At 48.5% G+C, this 18709-nt stretch overlaps 1 long non-coding RNA gene across 1 annotated transcript in view; it reads left to right on the top strand.

The window, feature by feature from the left end:
• Positions 1–10471, top strand: part of LOC119243683 (uncharacterized) — a 58180-nt gene extending 47709 nt beyond the window's left edge. The window contains exons 6-9 of the long non-coding RNA XR_008551578.1: positions 71–314; positions 3062–3171; positions 7845–8254; positions 10243–10471. This is a non-coding gene — a long non-coding RNA (uncharacterized LOC119243683). The remainder of the gene's footprint in view (positions 1–70; positions 315–3061; positions 3172–7844; positions 8255–10242) is intronic.
• Positions 10472–18709: the final 8238 nt, after the last annotated feature.

Genomic DNA, 18709 nt, shown 5'->3' with positions numbered 1-18709 from the left:
TTGCTATACCCCAGTATGTGGTTCCTATGTATATTATGTACATTTTATTTTCCTATCTTCCTCATTTTAGGGAAAAGTCTGGTTTGCTAGTGGCGTGACCTATAAAATGCACACGTCCACAGGCCTCACCACTTAAAGCGGCTATTCCCTGGGGTGCTGTGAGGGTCAGCCTGGCATACACTCACCCAGAGCAAGCCGAAAAAGAAGGGGTGCTCTGTCCACACTGTGGAACGCTAGTCAGTCATGACGAGAGCAAAATGCAGCCATAACAGCAACATGGCAGGAACACAAAGGAATCACATCTCACAAAGCAGGTCAGAATGACCGACAGATGTTATGCATTCTTAATACAAACTAGTGAACATTAATGAGCAAAGCGAGGTTTCTGAGGTCGAGGCTGGAGGAGGGAGGGAAGGGAGGTGGAGGGCAAAAGAGTAAGGCCGACGCTGGTGTGCCTGGAAGCCTGGAAGGCGGGCAGCAATTAGAGTGGGCACATTCGGACAAGCGGGAGGAAGAGCGGTGGGCGTGGATTCACATGGCCTGTGCCTTCGTGGAGTTTAAGCACAGCCCCCGCTGCTGCTGCTGCGAAGCCAGAGCTCAAAGTGTTTAGTGGGTAGCCAGCGGAAAGCCAGGGGCCTTTCAGGACTTGACAGGGTCAGTTGGCTTCTTCCCAACCTCCCATTCACACATCACAAATATGGGTGATGTGATATTTTTAAGCTGAAAATAGTTGTGGAAACTCAAAAGACCTTATGCCAAATTTGGTGTGAGATTTTCACTAAAGATGTTATCAAGGGACATGGGTATGCCAGGTCGCACCTTCTTCCACCCTCTGAGCCAGAGCCTCTCTGAAGAAGACGGGGAATCTCCCCACCAGGTCTGCCTGTAAGTGAGGGCGTGGCCCTAAGGGTGGGCATGAAAGCACACACTTGTCCTTTCCAGGGTGTAGTTTCTGTGAAAGGGCTATTAGCATTTTCAAATATCCACGTGCTTTTCTTTTTCTCTGTTAAGACAGGTTTTCAGTTTTTCCTTCCCTAAATTGTTTCTTCGAGTTATAAAGGAAATGCAAAAAGAAAGATGGGCTATCATTATGAGTAGTTTCATCCAAACATAGGATTTGTAGCAAAAGAATAAATATAAGTGAGTCTAGATCATAAATTTTATTAATTGAATGCGAAAGCCAAAAAAAAAAAAAAAACAAAACACCTTGAAATTGGTATATCTCTAAAAAATAAAAAGTAAACACAAATTTAGAGCTGGGGGTTGGGGCTGAGGAGGTGAAGTTCCGCTTTCCCGAGCACCTCGGACCACATCCCACAAGTGCTGATAGGAAGTGCAGTGAGTATAAATTTTAGTCACAAACTCAAATGCAACAGAGATGCACCCTTGTTTATTTTGCTACAGTTTTGCTAAACATCTATTTCAAGTCCCGTTCCCCCAGAAGCCGGCCAATCTGCGCTCCTCCCTGCACCTGCCGCTGTCACAGAGCTCACGGTGGGAGGCAGGGTCTGCTCTCTGGGCCAGGCCACCCCAGGACCCCAGTGGAGACCCCACTGGATGACCCTGCACACAGCCTGAGGTGCTTCTGGGCCCCTGTGGGGCAGGACTCATCAGCATGGCTCAGCCATCACCTCTCCCCTGGCAGAGGCGAGTCCAGCTGGGGTGAGAGCAGAGGGCTGCACAAGCTGCTTTTGTCCCCACACTCCTCCAACCTGAGAAGCACCCCCTCCCCCGCCACTCTCCTTGTGAGTCTGAGGAAATGTCTCACCTGTGCTCAGACACCGCTATACCTCAGTGTTTCCCTAAACACACTAAGTGTTGCAAAGACAAATTACATAACCACAAAAGCTAAATTGTCGCTTCCTTCTGCCCTGCCACACCCCTTCCCCAAATCACTGAGCGCAGATTGGGCGGATGGGTGAATGTGGAAACAGTGAAGAGGGAGGAAACATGGGTCAGAGGGAGGAAGGCCTTCAAGCAGACAGCCCCATTTTTTGTTAGCTTGGATTCCCTTTTTTACCCAGTTGTTATTGCTGAAAGATTTTTAATTTCCAGACGGGTCTTTTGTATTTCTTTCAGCTTTTGAAACCAGTTTCCAGGATGGTTACATATTAGAGAATGTTCTTTTTTTTTAAATATATATATATTTATTTTTTTATTTATACAAGCACTGGTACAGTCAGAAGCACAGGAGGGTGAGAGAATTCTCCAGAGCCAGAGCGAAGAACAGAACAGGCAGACTGACGAAGTACACTGCTGAGGGTAGCAGCGGGCGGCAGGAGAGGTCTGTGCGCCATGTGGGACCCTCGCCAGTGGCTGGGGATCGATCAGGCACTACAGAAGCTGCAGGCAGCTTCACAGCCCAGCGCTCAACCGCTGCGCCACCAGGGGAGGCCCTAGAGAATGTTCTTTAAAAATCATGTTTTGAGGAGTAAAGTGAGATAGTTTCTGCAGCCAGTGTATTGCCTGTTTTAAATGCAGGACAATGCACCTGCTTTCCAAAGATAAGCCCAGTTAATGCATCATCCACTGGTTACTCAAGTTCACTGAAACTTCAATAGGTCTTTTCTTGCTAGAAACACTTTTTTTTTTTAAAAAAAAGATTTATTTTTATTTATTTATTTATACAAGCACTGGGTACAGTCAGAAGTGCGGGAGGGTAAGAGAATTCACCAGAGCCAGAGCGGGGAGCAGAGCAGGCAGAAGGACCGAAGTACACTGCTGAGGGGAGCAGCGGGCGGCAGGAGAGGTCTGCGCGCCATGTGGGACCCTCCTCCGGTGGCCGGGGAGCAGCCGGGGATCGAACTGGCGCTGCAGAGGCTGTGGGCAGCTTCACAACCCGGCGCTCAACCGCTGCGCCACCGGGGAGGCCCAGAAACACTATGTTGTGAGGAGTCTACATTGCATATAACATAACCCCAAATCAAACCAGCATATGTCCTTAAAGAACTCGTAAGCTAATGTAGCTGGGATTTCCCAAACGTCAGCTACTTCTGCAGAGGAGGGACTTGGTCTTCCTTCATGTCTTTGCTTTGCTCATATGTCTTCATGTCTCTGGCAGGCAACAGGTTAGCTGCTGGGAATGCAGGCTTATGTGGTCCTGGCTTGCTGTAATCATAGGAACAGAGAGGCGTCCCGAGGCCAGGGGACGAGCCGGTGCGCCCAGCTCAGGTAAGCTGCCCGCCTCGGGTTAATCCTCCAGTCAGGGAGGTAAGCCACTCCGACTGGCCAGCTTGGGTCATGCGCCATCTCAGGCCAGGGTTCCCAGGCTCAGATCTCGAGTCAGGAATTAAGTGGAGAGTGGTTTCTCCAAGACAGATCCCCTGGCAGTCGTGGGAGTAGGCAAGACCATCTGAGGAGAAGGAGGAGCCTTCTTGGGAGTACTGATGCATTGTCACTCCCCCAAGTCTGTCTTCTAGCCCAGGAACCAGACGTATGTAGACTGAGGGGCTGCTGTCAGCCCTTCCACCATCCGCGTGGCCAGGCAGATCCAGAGCCCAAGGGCTGGCCTCAAACGACCCAGGTGCGGTGCGAAGCACAGTAGCTCGGCCCACAGAAGATGGGGGTGTGTTGACACAGCTGGGAAAAGGGGCCTGGGGAATGAGGGGGCACCAGACCTCTGCCTCACCCTCCAGCCCTGTGGCCCAGCACCGCTAGACCTTCTGACCTGCAGGGAGGGCGGGGTGGCCCTCAAGGAAAGGATGTCAGGAAAAATGACCTCTCTGGTGTTTTCCTCCATATTTCTCTTCTTCTTCTCGTGACTTTTTATGGTTGTGCTAATGTTGTCTTAGTGTCCAAGCACATGGCTGCTGAGACTTGATAGTGCCATGTGCACTGTGTGATGGCATGGCCTGCTTCCACCTTTGCACACTTAGACCCATGCCATCTGCTTTGTCTGAGACCCTTCATTCCATCTCTTCTATTTTAATTGTTCTTATAAATCTTTGTCCATCCTCTTATATTTGAAATTTGCATTCTGTGTTACAAGTACCCTGCAAGAGCATCATTACGATGATGTTTTCTAACCACCTTATTCGGCAAAACTTGTTTTAATTGAGAAGTATAACCCATTTAAATGTGTTATCAGAAATAGCAGGTTCATCTTATTTTACTATCTTGGGTTATGCTTTTCGTTTCTTTAAAGGTTTTTATTCCACTTCCTTTGTTTTCTGTCATTTGCTGTTTGAGTTGATTTTATCTTCTGCAGATTTGGAAGATCTCAATCCTATTGTAAGTTCTACTGATACTCACTGTTTAAAAATTTCTCTTTTCCATTCTTTACTAACTTCCACATATGTTTAAGAAAATAGCTGTCATTTTACCTTCTGCCAGTTGATAATTTTCTTCACACTGGTTCACAGCCTTTATTCCTATCATCTGACATTTAAACCATATTATTATGATTTAGTTTTATATACACTTTGTACACTACTCTCTGCTCAAGTTTCTGACATTCACATTCATTTTTTCTTTTTAAAGATTTATTTATTTATACAGGAACCGGGGTACAGGGTCTCCCCTGGTGGTGCAGGTGGTTGAGCACTGCCCTGTGAAGCTGTCCGCAGCCTCTGCAGCACTGGTTCAATCCCGGCGGGCCATCGAGGGTCCCACATGGTGCAGCAGACCTCTCCTGTTGTGCCCGCTGCTCCCCTCAGCAGTGTATTTCGTCAGTCTTTCTGTTCTGTTCCCCTGTTCTGTCTGTGGTGAATCCTTTCTCTCACCCTCCCGCGCATCTGGTCTGTACCCCGGTTCTTGTATAAAATAAATAAATAAATCTTTAAAAAAAAAAAAGAACCGGGGTACAGGCCAGATGCACAGGAGGGTGAGAGGATTCACCAGAGATAGAGCGGGGAACAGAACAGGCAGACTGACAAAATACACTGCTGAGGGGAGCAGCGGGTGAGACAGGAGAGGTCTGCTCACCATGAGGGTTGCTCCAAGGTCATTAGGGATCAAACCCGTGCTGCAGAGAGCTTCACAGTGCCATGCTCAACCGCCTGTGCCACCAGGGAGGCCCCACATTCGTTTTTTCATAACCAAACAAATGATTGTTTAAATCAAGTGAGATGGTTAATTTTTTGTATCAACTTGGTTGGCTCACAGGGTGGCCATATGTTTGGTTGAACGGCATCCTGGGTGTGTCACTGAGGGTATTTCTGGATGAGAAGAACTTTTGAGTCTGTGGACTGAGGAAGAAGATGGTTGTCCCAATGTGGTGGTCTCGCCCAGTGCCCCAAGGGCCAGCATGGCACAAGGTGGCTGAGGAAGGGAGAGTTGGCTCTCTTTGCCCATCTTCAAGTCTCCTCCTGCCTCAGGACTTGGCCAGGACCATACCACCTGCTCTCCTGGACCCAGCTTGCTTGTCACAGATCTGGGGTTTGTCAGTCTCCATAATTGCATAGTCTTACATTTGAATTATTTCAGTGCACACTCTAAGTCCATCACTTCTGCGTTTTAACTTTACAGTCATCTGAAATATGTCTTTGAGTATATTTTTTAACAAAAGATATATAGGTGGCATGTTTTCAGAGGCATTGTCTGTTGTTAATCTTCTTGTTGCCTTTGCAGATAGACAAAAACTTGAGTGAGTATAGAATTCTCAGATTCTATACGAAAGGTTCCATTATAAACATCTATTTACAACTATGCAAGAAAATCCTCAAATCTGTCAACTTTTGTTCCAGAGGTAACATGTTTTATTTCAAGACAGTTATTTGAAAATTGTTTTAATAATTTTTCTTTATCCTTAAGACTGAATTTTTTGCCAAAATAGTCTTCTCCCACCAATTTTCTTTAAAGCAGGGCAAGTCTTTTAAATCAACATAGTGTCAGGGTTTGGTTTATTTTTTCTCTCAGAAAATCATTATTTCATTGTTCATTGATTGGTTAATTCTTTTTTATTTTTTTAAGATTTGTTCATTTATTTGCACAAGCACTGGGTACAGTCAGAAGCTCAGGAGGGCGAGAGAACCCACCAGAGCCAGAGCGGGGAACAGAACAAGCAGACAGATGAAACACACTGCTGAGGGGAGCAGCGGGCATGGCAGGAGAGGTCTGCCACGCCACGCGGGACCCTTGGAGGCGGCCGGGGATCGAACCGGCGCTGCAGAGGCCACGGGCAGCCCCGCAGCCCAGCGCTCAACCGCTGTGCCACCAGGGGAGGCCCTGATTGGTTAATTCTTTCCAATTTTAACCTTTGGTTTTTGCTTCCAGTTTCCCACTCTGAAAACGTGCACTTTTCACCGTGGATCATTGTTTTCGCACCTTCACACCGACCAACTTCTCCTCCATATCTTCTGTTCTGCCCTCACATTCTGGAACAAACATTCTCAAGTACTTAGGCCACATCACTGGTTTTTTGTTAAGTCAAGCCTGCCTTTACTGCTATATTGCTGATGTTGGTTGTTTGGTGGTTCATTTTCTTGACAGTTTTGTCGTCTCCTGCAGATGTCCATACCACATGCCCACGGCTGCTCTTGAAGCAACTTTATATTCTCTTCTTCACTTTCATGTCACAGTTTCATGAAGACTGTCTTTCTTGGCATTTTAATCATTCTACCTAAAATCTCCTCACAGTTCTAGCAGTAAATCATTTTCAAAATATGTAATGCCCCCAGATCTTATGGAAAAAATACCCAGTTTTCTTTTGCCTTTCTAAAAGGAGCGTTTCCCCCCTGGTCCTTTGACACACCTCTTGTCCAGAGTCCTACTTTGGTCTTTTCTTTGGATTAATAGATTTTCCTTCTTGTGCTGTTTCTGGGAGGCCATTAGACATGTCGATGTCCTGCCTTAATCTTCCTATCTGAAAGGTTTGAGTCAGGGGTCTCTCAGACACAGACTGCCAGTGTCTTTGACCCTGTCACCCCACAGAATACACAAAACCCGCACCCGAAGCGCCCTGTGTCCAGCCTGGCTGCATACCCTTTCTGTGACCCTCTTCTCTGTATGCAGTGAGAGGCCAGCATCCTCACTGCTGTCACAGATCTCCAGCTTGTTTCCAAGTGGGGTGCCCAGGCTGAGCTTTAATGCATGTGTGAAGACAGGCACCAGGGATCAGTGAGAGGCTGAGATCAGGGAACAGTTCTCTGGACACCTCAGAAGTAGCCGTGGGTTGTAGAGCTCCATCCTCCTACCCCATATCCCATCTTTTGCTATAGAATCTAATTTTTTTTCTGAAGGGAGCAGATAGTAGGTTTCTCCCTCTACTTTCAAGGTAGTAGATTTATTCTATTTCAAAAGAAAAAAGAATTAAAAACATAGCAAAACTATCCAATTGGCCATGAATATGAATATGACTAAGTCATGATTATTCTTTGAGTAACTTTTTTTTTTTTTAAAGATTTATTTATTTATACAAGCACTGGGTACAGTCAGAAGCGCGGGAGGGTGAGAGAATTCACCAGAGCCAGAGCGGGGAACAGAACAGGCAGACTGACGAAATACACTGCTGAGGGGAGCAGCGGGTGGCAGGAGAGGTCTGTCGCACCATGTGGGACCCTCACCGGTGGCCGGGGATCGAACTGGCGCTGCAGAGGCTGCGGGCAGCTTCACAGCCCAGTGCTCAACCGCTGCGCCACCAGGGGAAGCCCTATTTGAGTAACTTTTAAAAAGTTGTCTTGTTTTTGAATAATCTAAAAAAAAAGACTTACTCTTCTTTGTTAGTTTTTTGGTTTTGTTAGTAATGATCATCCTTTTCTGTGTCTCATAAATGTTTTTGTGAGGATTAGCGTTACGAAATGGTACCTGCAAACCAGATACAAATTTAAAAGTCCAGTTCAGTGTTTAAAGTAATTCTGGAAAATTAATTATTTTCTCTCCTTTTTTCCATCATCTTGCTCTTGCAGAGCAGAACTAAAGGCTGTGCTTGTTGACCATTTGTCACCAGACAGAACTTTCCATGGACTTTTCCTGATTCTCCAGACACTACCAGATCATCGTGTAAGATCTGGGATCTCACTGTTCATAGCAAAGTCAGAGTTCAGTGAGTTGAAGTGACTTGTCCAAGTCATGCTGCTAGTCAGCTGCGGGCAAAGAGCCATGCTGGGGCTTGTGGGCCTCACTCCTGCTCCCCACGATGTGATGATGCCTGAGGACTGGCACAGCTTCGCAGAGGACGCCCTGCTGCTGTGGACAGCACCGTCATCACCACAGTGGAAGTATGTGGGCTTCCAGGTGGCCAGCACCAGTTACCCACAGATATCCCCAACAACACAAACGGGAGGGAACGAGGACACAGATTGGACAACCAGCTTGGGTAAGTGACCACACAGCCTTCTGTCCACACTGGTGGCTGCATAGACCTGTGTCTGCTCTGAGGCTCTGGTGCTGATGTTAGAGATAGTATTTTTCAGTATATCACATCGTTGCATGAGTTATTTCCTGTAGTCAACTTCCTTCCTTCAGCGGGATTTAAGTTTGTTGATAAAGAACGCGAGCAGTTGAGGGAGTATAGTTTCCAACTGTGGCCTTTCAGTTAGAGCCCAGATTTAGGGTTACTGTGAGTGGATGATTGAGTCATCCCTACACAACTACATAAGGTCGGAAATTCAGTAAAATATGCCTCAATTTCAAGATGTTCTGTACTTAAAGTTAGTCAAGATTGTGAGTTACTACTGTGGTGCCAGTACCTGATGGGGGTGTCCAAATACTACCTCAAATGAAATTTTTTTAAAAAGCATGTAAGTTATTGGCAGTGGGCTAGACACAGACCTAAGCTCACAGGAGTAGGCCGGCAGGATTCTTGCCTAGGTGGACAGGCAACTCACTAGAGAAAGATGGTCTTTCAGTAAATAGTCCTGGGACCATTTAGACGTCCATGGGCAAGCAAAGCAAATAGTGTCCTAAATTAAAAATTAACTCAAAGTGGATTATGGATTTAATCATAAAATGTAAAGTATGAAACTTATTTTTTAAATCATGGAAAAAATCTTTAAGATCTAGAACTAGACAAAGAATTCTCAGGTGTCTCTTGGCACCTAAAGCCTGATCCATGGAAGGAAAAAAAATGGTGCATGGAACAACATCAAAATGAAAAAGGTTTGCTCTGCAGAAGACTCAGTGAAGGAAATGAAGCATCAAGCTACTGACTACAAGGACATATTTGCAAAGCACACAAGAGGCCAGTAACTAGACTATGTGAAGGATTCTGAAAACTGAGAGTAAAGGAATAAACAATCCTTTATTACAAAAGACAGGAACAGAAACGTCACTCAAGAGAATAAGCAGACAAGCAAGCTTGTGAAAATTTGCTAATCCTTAAGAATGTGCGAACCAAGACCACAGTCAACTCTCACCGCACCTATGGGAATGGCTCCAAATACGCTCAGTGGCGACCCCGAGTGCTGCTGAGACCCTGAGGACCAGGTCCCCCGTCATCACTGGCTGGGCTGTGAAATGGGGCCACCACCCTAGAAACCACTTAGTAGTTTCTTTTAAAAATTAAATGTAACATCCATATGACATAAGAGTTACATTCCTAGGCATTTATCCCAGGGAAATGAACACTTGTGTGCACAAAATACCCATACAAGCATGTTTTATAGACACTTTATTTGCACTCAGACACGTAAGGAGTGAAATATTGAGAGCTGAAAGCACCTAGATGCCTCTCCAGGCAACTATACTGAGTGAAAAAAAAAAAATCCAAAAGTTTACGTAGAGTGTGATCCCACTTACGTGACTCCTTGAGAACTGGTTGTAGTTGCCAGGGGCTAGGACGGCGTGGAGGAGGGAGAGGACGGCATGGTCAGCGCAGGGCCCTTCATGGTGGGAATGCTCTGTACCTCGGCTGGCTGAGATCCTGCAGCATCTCCCTCTGGGAGAAGCCGGGTAGAAAGGGGCGCGGAGTCTCTGTGTGTTCTTTGTCACAAGTGCATGTGGAGCGGTAGCTCATAATGAAGCATAATTTTCAAATGGAATAGGATCCTATTCACCTATAAAAATAAATGAACTGTTGATACAAAGCAGCTTAAGTGAATCTCAAGATAATTGTGCTCAATGAAAGGAGTCAGATAAAAGAGTACACACTGGTTGATTCTAGAGAATGCAAACTCATGTGTCATGATAGAAAGCAGAGGTACTTGTTTGGGGTCAGGGGAGGAGTGGGGGTGAGGGACATCAGAGGTCTTGAAGGGACTTTGGGGTGATGGTATATGGTCACTATCTTGGTGGTGGTGATGATTTCACAGGGTATACATATGTCAGAATTTATCAAATTGTACACTTTAATTTTTTTTTTTTAAGATTTATTCATGCATACAAGAACCGGGGTACAGGCCAGATGCACAGGAAGGGGAGAGGATTCACCAGAGACAGAGTGGGGAACAGAACAGGCAGACTGACGAAATACACTGCCGAGGGGAGCAGCGGGCACGACAGGAGAGGTCTGCAGCGTCCTGTGGGACCCTCACCGGACGGCTGGGATCAAACCCGCACTGCAGAGGCTGGGGACAGCTTCACAGTGCGGCGCTCAACTGCCTGTGCCACCAGGGGAGTCCTAAATTGTTCACTTTAGATATGTGTGACTCGTTCCATATCAGTTATAATTATCCCAGTCCATGAGAACGAAAAGGTTGCTGGAGGTTTCTGTGAGAAGCTGTTTGATCTTAAAACAGTCACAAGAAGACCTTTCTCCCTCTCCTTCTTTCAGTATCTCAATGTGGAAGAGCAGGTCTGTTCCTGTGGAATGGTGGGAAGGATATATGCTGTGTCTTTTAACCAAGAGGAAAACATCCATGAGGACACAGCTTACACAAGAAAGAAAAGCAGAAGTACATGCCCCTGAGACCAGCAGAACCGAGGTCCTGATGGCAGTGAGTGTCAAATCTTCTTTATCTAAGGGTTTCCATCCACACCACCTAGTAATATTCCTTAATGCGTAATCATTGAGTCGGGATTCTATCCTTTGTAGTGAAAACATCAGGTAAGCATACTGTTATCGAGAGCCATGTTAACAGCTCAGAGCTCGCAGTCAGGGTAGCGCTGTGCTCCTGGTAGCTAGCTAAGCCACAGGAGAGGAGGGTAAGGCCGCTGTCTGCGTGTTGGCAGCATGTAAGCTTGCGGTGCTGCGCTGTATGGTGTGTCAGCCCTCATCCCTCCCACCATCCTTGCTTCTTCCTTTTGGTAACAGGCCCCCCCCCCGTGTTCTCTGTGAAAGCTTCTCCAGCACGCCAGCTCTGTCTTCAGGTGAAAGGGCCCGTCCTGGTCAGAAGGTCACTGAGAGTGGACGTATAAGTCAGGACACCATGAGCAGATGAGCCCCCGAGCTGAGCTCCCCTCTCCCCCTCCACTGCTTATCCAAGCCACAGCAGAGCGAAGCAGGCATGTGATCAAGGTTGCCCATGCAACAGGTCCAGGGGCTGGGAAAGAGACACACTCTCACTCGCCTTTGTTTTGTGGGAATCTCAGAGCAAAGGTCTGAATTTTTTAGTTCCCAGTGAAAACCTGTCTTGGGAGATCTCACATCCCTTTAGGAAAGAACCACACATGTGGGCTGCTTTGTTTTTGTGAGGGTTGGCCCCATCCAGCTGGTGGCGGGTCAGGAGGAGGCTGGCTCCTGGCCCCTTCAGGAAGGCCTGGGAGGGGGGGCCCTGCGGGAGGGCTGGTGGGCGTGTGCACCTGGAGGGTGGCAAGGGACACCCACAGAGCAGCTTCACCTCTGCAGAAAAGACCCTCCCTGCTTGACCTGCAACTACCGGTCAGTGAACTGCGAACTTGAGGTCTGAGCAGGAAGTGGAAAATAACAGCCAGCAAGCCATAGAGAACACCGAGAGAACACTTCAAAGCAGGTATTTCACTGAAGGAGAGCTGTTGGACGCATCAGATGGAAACTTCTTTAGAAACTAATAAAATCACTCAAGAGATATAATTAAAGGTGAAGAGAGTAACAGTAAAATATATGACAGGTGCTATGACTACAAAAGAATCATTTAGAAACATGTGCTAGCTCTGGGGTTTCTCAGTGTGCACTTCCTGGCTGAGATAAGTAAAATGAAATAGCTGAAGGGCCTCCCTGGTGGCGCAGGTGGTTGAGTGCAGTGCTGTGAAGCTGTCCGCAGACTCTGCAGTGCCGGTTCGATCCCCGCCAGCACGGAGCAACCCACATGGCGTGGCAGACCTCTCCTGTCTCGTCTGCTGCTCCCCTCAGCAGTGTATTTCAGTCAGCCTGCCTGTTCTCTTCCCTGCTCTGTCTCTGGTGAATCCTCTCACCCTCCTGCAATCTGGCCTGTACCCGGGTTCTTATATAAATAAATAAATCTTAAAAAAAAAAAAAGAAATACCTGATGGAAACCAGTGATTGAAATGCTATATAACATCCAAAAAATTAATGCATTGCTGAACTTTAATGAAAGTTAGGGTGTACATCAATTTCCCAAACTGAGCACTGGAGGGAACAGCTGAGAACAGAGCTTGTCACTGTATAAAAACAACAAATTCTCCACTGAGAATTCATAATCACTCACATTGCACATGGCTCCAGTATGGAATTCCATTTGGAGTTCCTAAGTAAATGCACCCAGAGTTCAGGCAAAAAAGAAACACAATCAGTCTTTGGAATACTTAGTTTCAAGAAATGTAATCAATTTCTTATTTTAAATAAGAAAACTACATCACAACTACTATGTGATGTAGTTGAAGAGAGATTTAGAAGAGCATAGGACAATTCTGAAAAGAAAATTAATGAACTGGAAAATATTCCAAAGAAACTTTCCAAAATCCAGTCTAAAGAGAGAACATGATTCTAAGAGACATAGAAGTTAGTTTTAAGACCTAACACAAGTCTAATTAAAATTCCAGAAGAGTCTAGAAGAAATGGAGGAGGGGAAATATGGGAGAAGGTAATGGAGTAGGAATTTTCCAGAATTGTTGAAGGCTCTTGAGTTCTGAGATTCAGGAAGCACTATAAAGTCCAAATCATGCAAATAGAAATAGACCGAGCCACATCCATCACAGGGAAAGTGGGAAATTAAAAAGCAATAATTAAGCTGATCCAGGATGACTTTTTTTTTTTCTTTAAACAATTATAACAGAGATAGTCTTTTTTTTTTTTTTTTTTTTGGAGTCTGTTTTTTAAGATTTATTTATTTATACAAGCACTGGGCATACAGTCAGAAGCGGGGGTGGGTGAGAGAATCCACCAGAGCCAGAGCAGGCAGACAGATGAAGTACACTGCTGAGGGGAGCAGCGGGCAGCAGGAGAGGTCTGCGCGCCATGCGGGACCCTAGCCCGGCGGCCGGGAATCGAACTGGTGCTGCAGAGGCTGCGGGCAGCCTCGCAACCCAGCGCTCAACCGCTGCGCCACCGGGGAGGCCCCAGGCTGACTTCTTAAAAGTGACAGTAAAGGGCCTCCCTGGTGGCGCAAGGGGTTAAGCACCGCACTTTGGGACAATCCACAGCCTCTGCAGCACGAGTTCAATCCCTGGCCGGCCAGAGAGAGACCACATGATGAAGCAGACCTCTCCTGTCTCCCCGCTGCTCCCCTCAGCAATGTATTTCAGTCAGTCTGCCTGTTCTGTTCCCCACTCTGTCTCTGTGGATCCTCTCAAACCCCCCCCCCTTTGCATCTCTAACCTGTGCCCCAGCTCTTGTGTGCATGGATAAATAAATATTTTAAAAAAAAAAAAGCAACAGTAAAAATTAGAGTAGAATGAAATCTCCAATATGAAGAGAAAGTAACTCCTGATCTAGAATTACACATGTAGGGGAATGATTTCTGAGAACAATGATGAAATCAGATACTTAGAACCAAATGACACGAAAGGAAATTCTAAAGTGTAAGATTTGCTACTTGATTAACTAGATTGCACTATTAAAAAATGACTCACCTTGGGAGTGTTATTAGCTTAGTGTGGTAGTTCTGTGCCAGAGGGTGGAAAGCTGGTGTCGCTGTGTTGCCAGGCGACATTTGGGTGGGATGAAGGAAGTGAGGGCGGCCCAGGTGGATGCAGGCAAGGGCGTCTGGGCGAGAGCGCCAGGGGAGGAGTTCAGGGAGCACCAGGAAGCCTATTCTGTAACAGGGAGATGCAGGCAGGGAGCAAAGGAGAAAGCTGCTTTTAGATCCTGTGAGGACTTTAAGATCTGGGCGAGATCGAGGATGCCTCAGAGGATCTTGAACTGAGAAGTGACTTGGGCTGTCCGAGAGGATGAAATGGTTTAGAAATAGTTTAGGTTCAAATTGCTCAAGTAGTCCCCGTGGAGCGATGCCACCTGGTACCGAGGAGTTCTCTGCCTGTCCATTCTCTTGTAAGGACAGAGAAGCAGAGGGTGGCAGAGCCCGCAAGCCCTTCATCTCGCAGGCGTTTGAGGAGCTGGAAGGCTGAGCATTTGGGGTGACCCTTGTGGAAGGACCTCCTGTGTTCGCGCTGCACTGCCCCCATGAGGTTATTTTCAGGGCCTGTCCCTCTCCCCCAGCCTCTGCTCCTCCCTCAGGATGAATTAGCTGCAAGATGAGGAACTGTCACTGGAGTTCCCCACCCCCCACCTGTGCTGCTTTGTGCCTTTTGGCTTCATGGCAAACCGTGGCTGGGAATGGGGGATAGTGAGGGGTGCATCAGCCCCCTCCCTCCTTGGGGACGGTCACTGGCTGTGTCTCTGCAGAAGCTCCCGGCTCTCTTTGGAGTCTCCTTTCTACCCCACAAGCTCCTCCTTGGGTCCAGGCACCTTCCCTGATGCCTGCCCATGAGGTAAGCGTTCCTCATCCCACCTCTCCTAGGACGCGCCCTTCCCGCTGCTTTCCCACTCTGTCCTGCCCCAGGAAGTGGTTCCTCATCCACGTCTTGGGAGTGTCTGTTGAGGGGGCAGCTATTCTATCCACACTCACGTAGACACCGCAGGGAGCCCTACCAGTCCTTGCCAGCTCTGCTTTGCTTTTCATGTGCTTCTACTGTTGCATCTGTTGATGACCTAATATTTGGAAATTTTCACATTTTTTTTTTATTTTCAAACTTAAACAGACTGACTCAGCAGTCGAAGGATTCAATGGGATGAGCTAAGCGCGGTGATCCAGGAATTGCTAAGGAGGAGGAGCTGAGACAGCTCTGGGCTGAAAAAGCCTCCAAGCTGGACAGGTGATAGCGGAGCTGACCCCTAGCCGGTGGGGAGCACTGGGCCACCTCACTACCAAGGCAGCCCCTTTCTGGGGTCCCATGAAGGTTGCTGTCTGTCTGTGTGTGCCATGGGCTCTCCTAGGGTTAGGGTTAGGGTTTAGGAGGCAGAAGCCACCCCCACCCCGCCACCCCCACTCCTACCTCGCTTCAGACAAGTAGTCAGCAGCTTTTGTAATGAGGCCGTCTGATTTTGCTCAGGACAAAAATTTGGTCAGCTTCATACAGAAAACCCCAGAGCCTGGCTCACTGGGGACCGAGGGTTCCCTGGACAGAGGTCTTTCTGGGACAAGGCCAGGATGATCCTAGGTAAACCGGGTGAGTGGGCATCTGAGTCAGCAGAGGACATGTCTGTTTGGGCTGAATTTTATCCCCCAGATTCCTGTGTGGAATTGCTAACCCCGGTAGCTCAGAATGTGACTGTGTTTGAAGATGGTCTAGGGAGCCAGTTACGTTCAAATGAGGTCATTAGGGTGGCTTTAGTCCCTCCTAACTGGCATCCCTATACAGACAGAGGGAGTCAGGACATGAGCACCCACGGGGACTTATACAGCCAGAGAGCGGGGCCCTGGAAGGGCCCATGAGGCTCACACCTTATCCTCAGCTGTGCGGCCTCCAGAATTGCGAGAACAATTAACTTCAACCTGCAGCCCTTTGTCAGGCAGCCGGACAGGGCGGCCCATGCTCTCAAGCTTTGCCCGGTTCTGCCTGGTGGCTGAGCCTCTTCTCTCTACTCTCCCCCACTTCTCCCTCAGGACGGTTCCCAGGCCTGCACCCCTGCTCATGCCCCCATGCCCACACTAAGGCCCGCACACTGCTCATCCATTCTTTGATTAACGCTGCCACTCTTTAACTCGTCACCCTCACAGGCGTCCTTTAAGCTTGGCCCTCCATAAGCGCTAGCCAAATAAATAATTCACCAGCCCCTCTCTGCTCTCTCACCCCCATCTCTGAGATGCTTTTTGCAAATTCTGCCTTCCCTTCTCCACCTCCACTCATCAGCCGCCTGGAATCTTGCTGTGACTCTTCAGACCGAAAGGCCTCTAAAAAGTGACCTAGTTAAACGAGTATGTCATCTGCTGGGGACACCTCAAACTGAAATAAAGCTGCTGAGGGCCACAGCCACATGCTCAGTGCTTCTTGGAGAACTAACGGATTCCCCTTTGCTCCAAACAGGGAACAGAGTGCAGCGGGCTGTGGGCTAAATTCAGCCCAAACAGAGATGTCCTCTGCTGACTCAGATGCCCACTCACGTGGTTTGCCTAGGATCATCTTGGCCTTGTCCCAGAAAGGCCTCTGTCCAGGGAACCCTCGGTCCCCAGTGAGCCAGGCTCTGGGGTTTGCTGCGTGAAGCAGACCACGGCAGTGTCTCCCAGTGCTAGGGCCTCCTTCAGGAACTGTCCGCTGTGACCGGAGTGCTCTGACCTGTGACACCAACTCTCGTGAGCTTTCCAGTCAAGTGCCCCCTTGGCCCTCCAAACACCCATCAATCTCCTGAATTTAAGCTCTCATCTAATTTCTGCCCTCGGTCCCAAAGGTTTCAGAAGCACTCTTGCCACATCTTAGCTGCTGTTTTCCCACTTAGACCCAAGCCCTCGTCATTCTGAGCATCAGGCTTGCGTTTCCAGCTGGGTGTCAGGCACTTGCATGGCCATTGAGAGTTCTCTGAGTGATGCGTGGAGCAGGTATGGACTGCACGCTGGCCCAGCTATGTGTGCTCCCTGTCACCCGCCCGACGCCCTCCCGAGCCCCCACACCAGGCGCATGGGTGCAGCACAGAGGTCCCCTCCAGCCAAAGGCAGTTAAAAAGACACGTGTTTTCCGTGTCCTCTTTCTCTTTCTGAGGCAACATTGCAATGGGGGAGTGTGGGGAGATGATTCTGGACGCCCCCGGGACTGGAGCATGGCTGCCTGCGGGAGACCCCTGGCCAGGCCTAGTACAGTCTGTGTCAGGGGGCTCTGAGGCAAGAGATTGTGTCACCCCTGAGCTGCTGGTGCCAGACACCTGGGGCGTCGCGTTACTGCCTGTGGAGGCGGCTCACAGGGCCCGACAGAACAGGGCGGGCTCTCCCCTCGTCCCTCCACCCACCTGGCTAGGGGACCATGGCCGTGTGTCCTTTCTTACCCTGGGGCTCATCTGTGGAGGAGATGCTCGGCTTTACTTTGTGTTTCCCATTTACACTGGGAGGTGAACTCCAGGGTGATGACTATTTTGAGACAGCAGATGCGCCATTCCCTCTTTCCCTTTCAAAGGAAAGGGTTAGGGATGCTAGCATGTCACACCTTCCCCGCCTGGCTCCTGCGCCCGGGTCGGCTGCTGGGGCTGCCTCCGGGGTGCTCCAGCCCAGGCTCTCCCGCGGCTTCCCCTTCCTGCCGCTCTCCAGGTGTGGGATGTGACTTGGTGCCGAGTCCTTGGTGAAACAATGGATGCTTCCTAGTTCCCAGCAGGCCCTAGTTTATGTTTTAAAGAAAAGAGTAATTAGTCTCTTCGACCATTTCTTTATTCTGTAAGGAAACATATTGGCAGTGCTGTGGACGTGCTTTGGAGAGGTCAGTAGACACAAGTTGGCTCGTGAGTGTCTGGGAGCAAATCTAAGTTGCTTTCATTACAACACACAATTACAACATACATCTCACGGCCTATGTCTTTCGGTTTCAAACTATGTTTGAACCCAGCCCTCAAGCCTGTACAGCTCACTCCCCATCCATTCTTTCCCCTAATTTCACCATCGTGTCTCACGTCCAATCTGACACACCACCGGCAATGCTGCACAGTGACCCACACAGGTGAGGGTGTCCCACGTGTGGCTCCTGAGCCAGTGCTCCCATCTGCTTCTCACAATAGCACCCCTGGGGGCAGGGGTGCCAGCTACCTTGCATCAGAGATGAGACCGATGAGGCCTTGGAGCAGAGAGACTAGGAAGGAATTACTTCTGGTGACAGTAACAAATCGGGTGCTGGCTTCAGGTCCAAGGGTGGCACCTGGTTCCATAGCCCGGGACCTAGCTACCAGGCAACAACACAAACAGCACACCCCCTCCCCGCCAGACCTCAGCACCTGGCACCTGCACAGCCCCTGCACATGCTTTGAGGCTGGCATCCACCCTCTGTGCTTTGTGAACTCTTAGAGGTAGTCATGGCTGGGCCTGGACACTCACATGAGCTGATAGAAAGGATGTTGGTAGCTGTAAGGCCAGCACCTTCTCCCCTTATGTTTGTTGCTGTCTGCGTCAGTGCGCCTTCCTTGCCCAAGGTGGATTCTGGATTCTCTGTATAATCTCAAGAGGACATGGCTTTTTTTCCCTCCCTGTTTTTCCCCCTTCGTGCTGGAATCCACAGCACACATCACTTCTGCCCTGCCTGCTACAGCAGCCATGCTTCTCAGCTTTTCCTTAGGCGTAGAGATTGTATCTTCTTTTTCTTTATTGTATCTTTTTCTTTTTCTTTAGTAATCACTTAAGTAGGTAAGTGAACACTTAAACGCCTAACCTTGTGAGTACAGGACAGAATATGGTGAGCCCAGCGGAGCACCGCAAACCCTCTGTGGGGCCAGGGGGAGGGCCTCCAGTCATGGAAGGCAGGTGTGTCTCTGACGCAGTGGTGAAGG

This window comes from Talpa occidentalis, unplaced genomic scaffold (genome assembly GCF_014898055.3).
Source record: "Talpa occidentalis isolate TD23 unplaced genomic scaffold, MPIMG_talOcc4v2.1 talOcc4.13, whole genome shotgun sequence".
Classification (NCBI taxonomy): domain Eukaryota; kingdom Metazoa; phylum Chordata; class Mammalia; order Eulipotyphla; family Talpidae; genus Talpa; species Talpa occidentalis.
Note: the sequence above shows the minus strand (reverse complement) of the source record. Positions and strands in the feature narration are given on the sequence as shown.